The 6,580-nt window shown below is 45.2% G+C and overlaps 1 long non-coding RNA gene across 1 annotated transcript in view; it reads right to left on the reverse strand.

The window, feature by feature from the left end:
* Positions 1-686: 686 nt before the first annotated feature.
* LOC109319821 overlaps positions 687-6,580 on the reverse strand; it is an 8,490-nt gene continuing 2,596 nt past the window's right edge. The window contains exons 2-3 of the long non-coding RNA XR_002103634.1: positions 4,112-4,320; positions 687-848 (exon numbers count right to left, since the gene is read on the reverse strand). This is a non-coding gene — a long non-coding RNA (uncharacterized LOC109319821). The remainder of the gene's footprint in view (positions 849-4,111; positions 4,321-6,580) is intronic.

The raw sequence follows: 6,580 nt of genomic DNA on the forward strand, positions 1-6,580 counted from the left end.
AGATATTTCTGAGAGCTGGCATATCAGAGAAGGAGGCTCTTGAACTAAAAATAGTGAGATTGTTTGAACAGGCAGATGTTATACTGAATAAGGAAAGGAGGGAGAGATAGAGGAAGAGTTCCTGAAGGAGGCTGGAAGAAATCGGTTTACACAGCTCCCAAAAAACCTAAGGTACCAATCAGAAGGAACAAGCCCTGAAGGCCCATTAAGATAGATCACTCACCATTCCCAATTGACCATTTCCTGTAGATGAACTGAAGTTGTTCTCTGTTTATGCTTCCTGAGGTCACCAGGGGCAGGCATGGAAGTTGCGCTAATGAGTTTTGCATTGGTTGGATCCCAAATATAAAAGGTATGTCCAGATCTTGAGAGCTGGAGCCAAACAATCTGAATTCTGTGTTTCATTTAGTCTCTGAAATTTCTAGGCAATTACTAAACAATGCTCTTCCACTTTGTGTGATTCTGAGGAGATGTCTGTGCTACTGAATTTCCTGCATTGCCTTTGCCAGCGCACAGAGGTCTCTAAACAAGGAATTCCTTTCACAGTTGTTGCCACGTTCCCTTGTTTCCCCGGAGTCCCTGTGATCGGATTCATTTGGAATATCCTTAGTGGACAGTTGTTTTCAGTGAATGACAGTTGAGAAAACAGAGCTGTCCTTCTACTTCTGCCAAGTGGTCCACTTTGCATACAGGTCCCTTCCTTCCACCTCTTGTCATTACTTATCAGTAGTATTATCTCTAGATAACGGTCCTGGAATTCAGGGAGCAGCTTGGACCCTCTGCCATAAAGGTATTTGACACACAGTTCCCATCACCTTTTCCACTACTGTTGGCTTCATGGTTATTTGCTGTACACAACAAAGTGTGGACAGTTTGACATGATGAGCTGTAGTAAGCTGCTGCCCTGGCCTTTTGTTGGTGTATATCTCAAATCCAGTAATGCTACCCATGGGTCTCTCTCTCACTCTAGTTACCTTTTTATAGTAATGCCTTAGCCGTCTTGACAGCTTTTTGCTTTGCTATTAGCCAGGCTGTGGTGGAAAGATAGTATACTAAGTTTAAATTCTGCAGATGTAGCAAATTGTGCAGATTCTCAAATGACATGGTGAGGTTCATTAGTCTTTGAAATTTTGTGTGTTTGAAATTCCCTGATGGGAAAACAGTGCTTTATGGTGTTCAGTAAGATATAGATTTCTTAAGGTACAACAACTGCAGTCTATTTCTCAATAAACCAAGTGGTAATTAACGTTCACAAAAGTGTACTTGAATTCCTGATATGCAAGAGTCCATGAGACCCTGAGAATTTCCAATTTTAACAGATCTCCCCACATTCACTGCTTATACTTTGAAATACCCTGCAGTGAGGAAGTTGTTTGCAATTCATAATAACAACAAACCTCATTGGTCATGCAAATTTTATAAACAGAGTTCCATGTACAGGCAAACTTTGTATTAACTCTTTACTAATGTGCAATCAAAATGTTCTCAAACTAGCCTGCAAGAAACAGTGCAGAGCACTGAAATCATAGAAAAGCACCAATAATTGATGGGTGTTGCTGATTAATGTAACATCTGGCCACATGACAAACCTGAGAAGCGGTCAACCTGAGGAACTGCTGCATAATGAGTTAAAGTATTGTAACCCAGACGGTACTCCAAGAGGTATCCCCTCTCCAATTGAAGGGATCAAAGCAGGTGCACAAGCGCTGTAGGAGGTGTAGGGACTCTTCTCCCCTATAGAGCAGAGTCAGACCACCAATGGGGACTTAACCATATACCTTTTTCATGCTGGGAACATAACAGGCATAAATCAGAGGGTATAGTGGACACTACAATGCCCCAAGGGGGCAGGATTCAACAAAGGTTAGACACTTACAATCACTGACAAAAGACAGGGTTAACAAAATATAAAACACAAACAGCAGAACAAACAATACAGGTTGGTGAAATATAAAAAGGTGCAAAATGTCAAGGAAATATAGGGCCTTAAGTACCTGGAGGGGGAGAATAATACAATGGCCTGTTTCCACTGTAAGAACACTTGCTTCTGGTTATCTCATTCACCCAAAGTCACCCACTTGGTAGGCAGGAACACTGCCACACAGCCACCACTGGTGGCACTGCTCCAGCCTCCTAGGGGTCTTGACCTTTCCAGAGCCCTGGCCTCACATCAAGCTGCCTGGCCTCTGATTGGAGGAGCTGGAAGCAAAGCTAGGAACCCTTTAGGTCGCTGCTCAGATCCTTGCTGGAGCGGAGGGAGCCTCTCCTGCTGGCTGCAGCCTCTCCTTGGGGACTCTGGAGCCCAGTGGGGAGCCTCTCCTGCTGGCTGCACGCCGTGCTGCTGAGTCCCACTGCTGCCTGCAGGTCCTGCTCTTTCAGGCTCTTCCGGGGCACTGCTCCTACCCCGCTGGCCCAGCTCTGTGAAGCTCCTTCCTTGTTGTCCCTCACTGGTCTCTCCCCTGAGTCAGCCCACGCTGCCCCTTTTATCCCCCTCCAGGTGACCTAAGGGGCCAATCGGGACATGGGGAGGGGGGGATGAGTCTCTGGGGCCTGAATGGTGCAGAAAGGGAATCCCAAGTCCTCCAATCATCTTTTGCCCTTTCAAAACCCTGGCCTAGGTCACTGCCAGCTAGCCCATCACAGTATTATGGGGCAGTTGCTTAAGTTGCTGTACTCCTCCTTCAACTATACCTCCTGAAGAAGTCAGTATATTTTTGTCTGAGTAAAGACTGCAGGTTATTGATATTATTCCTTCACTGAGCAATAATATCAGGCAATTGAAGAATGAGCTACAGTATTACAGAAAATACTGCGTGAATGTGTTTTCTTGGCAGGGAGTAGCAGTGTTAACTGAAGCCTTTCTCATTACCATCTTCAGCCTGTAATCTGGTTGTCCTTCTCAGGTTCCATGCGATAAGGATAATGGAGTTTCTAATGGCATTAGTCATTCTTTTTATATTCAAAGAACTTTGACTAGTAAAAAGCATAAAAATAAACAAGACATGGGAGAGATAAGCAGTAGGTAATATTTTTCCATACAATTGTTCTGTGCATATTTGTGCTGAAAATGTTGCTATAAGAAAGAACTATAATCAAACAACAAATAGAAGAACAGAAAATAAGCACAATTATTCCTTAAACCTTAGAATCTACAACTCATACATTTTGAGATGAAGGGGTGTGACAGTGGTCATTATCTCAACCCTATGGACTGAATTACTTGTAGTAATACATTTCATTTGTCTCATTTGAGTGGTTCCACAGTATATGGAGAAGAGTAGAATAGGTCTTTAAGTCCTAAAGCATGAAGAGATGTATACATAAATGAAAAAGCAAAGCACGAGCAATATTTTTATTATACATAGAAAGTTGTGAAAACCCAATGGTGTGGTCACACCAACACTATCCAGTTCAACATAATCGTGAAAGTAGGCCATTCAGCCAGGAAATGTCGGCACATTTTTGTACTGCCTTCTCCCAAATGCCTTCTATTATTTCATATATTTATGTTCAGCCTTAACTTTTTTTTTTTATCACCTATCATAGGTCTAGCTACCATAATCAAATACAGAGTAAGAGGATGGTTTTAAATTTCAGAATAGAAATTCTGGAAGCATCTGCCCCACTTGCATATCTAGATCTTCAGATAAACATGCCAGTCACATCACTTACGGTCATAGTGCTTGAATGCCTTATGGAAGCATTCTGGTTATCTTATACTTTGAGTCATTTTGTCTTTTAGTTCCCTCTCACACTGTAGAAACAATGAAGAAGGGTTTGGGGTTTGTTTGGTTGCTTGCCTATATAATTGATAAAAACTGAAATCAAATCATACAGCACCACTGGGGCCCTGAGAGCTTCTGCAACATAAAAATTGCATTATTGTTGTTGCCTGAAAAACACTACCTCCAGCACTATAGCATGACACGTAGTCAATATTGGCTCAGAGGGAAGAATGACACCTACTGAATTAAGAACACCATGTCTTCCAGGCCCTCAATATTCCGTACAGCTTTTGTATTCAAGTATGCTTCCCAGCCCTACTTAGTCTCTCTAATATGAGCAGATCACACCAACAAGTAAGATTCAGATTAATCTGATCATTACTTACTTGGAGGTGATTAAGTATATTAATGGTATTCCTTGTGTCCAATCAGGGTGCAACAATTTGCAGAGATCATCTAACAAAAGCAGATGGATTGTTTTCTGTCTCATTCCTTTCTCCTATTTCCTGTGTATTTCTAAACCTCTTCATATAAATGTCCCAGATTCTTAACTCTTGGAACACTGGTATTTTCCAGACTGTTAGCAGGATGAATACTTAAGAGGACATCATGCACACGCGCACACGCACGCGCACTAATAATAGCCATGTTTGGAACAAAGTTAATTTAACTATAAGAAAAGCAGTCCATAATGGATGCCTGCCTACTGAGGTCATTATTTGATATACTTACTGACCTGGAAGAATTTCAGCTTATTTTACATATGGAGAAGGATGTAGCCATGCCTCTAGAATTTATGCTATCTCTAGATCAAAGTCAACCTTACAGTAATAGGCTTGTCACTTCTCAGATTTCGTAATCAGGTTAAAATTGCAGAGCTGCTGTATGGTGATATGGTATCAGATATACGTAGATTGTGATGTCAGTGATCCTGGCTTTCTCTGTTTAAAAACCCTAAATTCTCTGATTGAAAACTCCAACATCCATGTTTTTCTGCGATTAAAATGAAATGCATATAGTTATCAATTGAACACAATATTTTGCTGATATATTTACTATTTTAAAGCAGTTTGGAAGCCCATCAGTGCCTCCATCATTATAATAAAATAAATTTTAAATGTGTATATATTTTGGTGTTTGATTTTTTTTTTTTTTTTTTGTCTTTTATCATGGAAAATCAGAGGTTCCCCTTCATCTTCACTCACCAGGATGTGGGTTCAGCTGCAGCTGTCCCCCTGCTGTTTGGTGGTGCTGAGCAGCCCTGATATACTGATGTCCTGCCCCTGCCCATGCCATTGCCCCTCACTCCCATGTCACAGCCCTCCCCCAGCCCTGCTGGTGCCTCTCACTCCTCACCCACAGCTCCCCATCTCTGCCAATTCCCTTCACTCCCAACACCCCCCTCCACCCCAGCCATGCCAGTGTCTCTCACTCCCAACCTGAAGCCCTCTGCCCCACACTAGCCTTGCTTGAGGGGGTCCCCAGCTGCCAGGGTTATGGGACCCAATGGCTGCTGTGGCCAGAGTGGAGCATAGAGCCCTCTCCCCCACCACCCCACCTGCAGGTGGCATAGCCGCAGCAGAGCTGAGCAGAACGTGTGGAGAGCAGGGGAGGATGCAGGCTGCCTACTGCAGAGCTTGGGGCTCTCTGCCCTGCTGTCCTTCCCCAGGGCCCTCTGGGGGGGGGGAGGACATGGGAGGGTGGAGCTAGCTGGGGAGGCTCAGTATTGCTGTCACCACTACCAGGAGCCCTGCACCAGCCAGGCTGCCATGGCAAGGCACCCCTTGTCTGCCCCCACACTACTGCCAGGCAGGCAGGGGAGGTTTTGCTTTGGCAGTGCAGTTAATGTGGGGCTCCAGTGGCGGTGGCAGTGGCACTGAGCCTCCCTGCCCCACTCTACCCTCCTGTATCCTCCCCCACCCCACGCATATATCTGTGGGGGAGGGGGCACATGCCCTCCTCTGTACCTCTCCCACCACTCCATGGATGAGCCACACATGGCTCCGTGCCAGGCCCCATAGCCACACATTCCCACCCTGGCTCAGGGCCCTGGGCACTGCCCTGGCTGGGCAGTACCCCTCAGCCTCAGACACCACCCCTGCTCCACTCCCTCAACCTCACCATGGCCTCTTCAATCTACCTCACCCCCTCATCACCTATGACCTCCCTCACTCATTGCCTATGCCCTCTTCCCCCTGCCCCCTAGACTTACCTGCTGGCAGCTGAGGGAGCTGCTCTCCACCACTGCCTGGCTGTATTGCTGGCCAAATGCATGTGTGCCCTTACGCACATGCATGTGGTGCCCCAGTCTCCCACTCCCCCCAGCCCCAAACTACCCCTTGCAGGAACTCTGACAGCCTGCAAATGGAAATCCATGGTTTCCTGCACTTTTTTTCCTTCAAAGAAGAAAATCCATATTTTTCCACAGCAAAAAGAAAATCTCTGGTGATTTGATGCAGCAGAGCACAGTGATGTTGGCACCCCAGAGTTATGTTAGCAAGAAAAGATACCTAAACTGAAACTGGAAATTAAGATTCTTACAGGAAGCAGGCAAGATCCAGTTGAGACCATTGTGTAAATTTCAGGATGGGTGGCAAGACATGCTACCTGATGAAGTAAGTTTTAGGACAGTATCAACTTTGATTTTTCTCAAGCCACATAGTTTCATAGTTGGTAGGGTCAGAAGGGACCTGAGCAGATTAAGTCCGACCCCCTGCCATGGCAGGAAAGAGTGTTGGGGTCAAATGAGCTCAGCAAGGTGATTATCTAGCCTCCTCTTAAAGACCCCCAGGGTAGGAGCCAGCACCACTTCCCTTGGAAGTTGGTTCCAGATCCTAGCCACCCTGACTGTGAAA

Source organism: Crocodylus porosus, unplaced genomic scaffold (assembly GCF_001723895.1).
Source record: "Crocodylus porosus isolate Cpor-Errol unplaced genomic scaffold, CroPor_comp1, whole genome shotgun sequence".
NCBI lineage: Eukaryota > Metazoa > Chordata > Crocodylia > Crocodylidae > Crocodylus > Crocodylus porosus.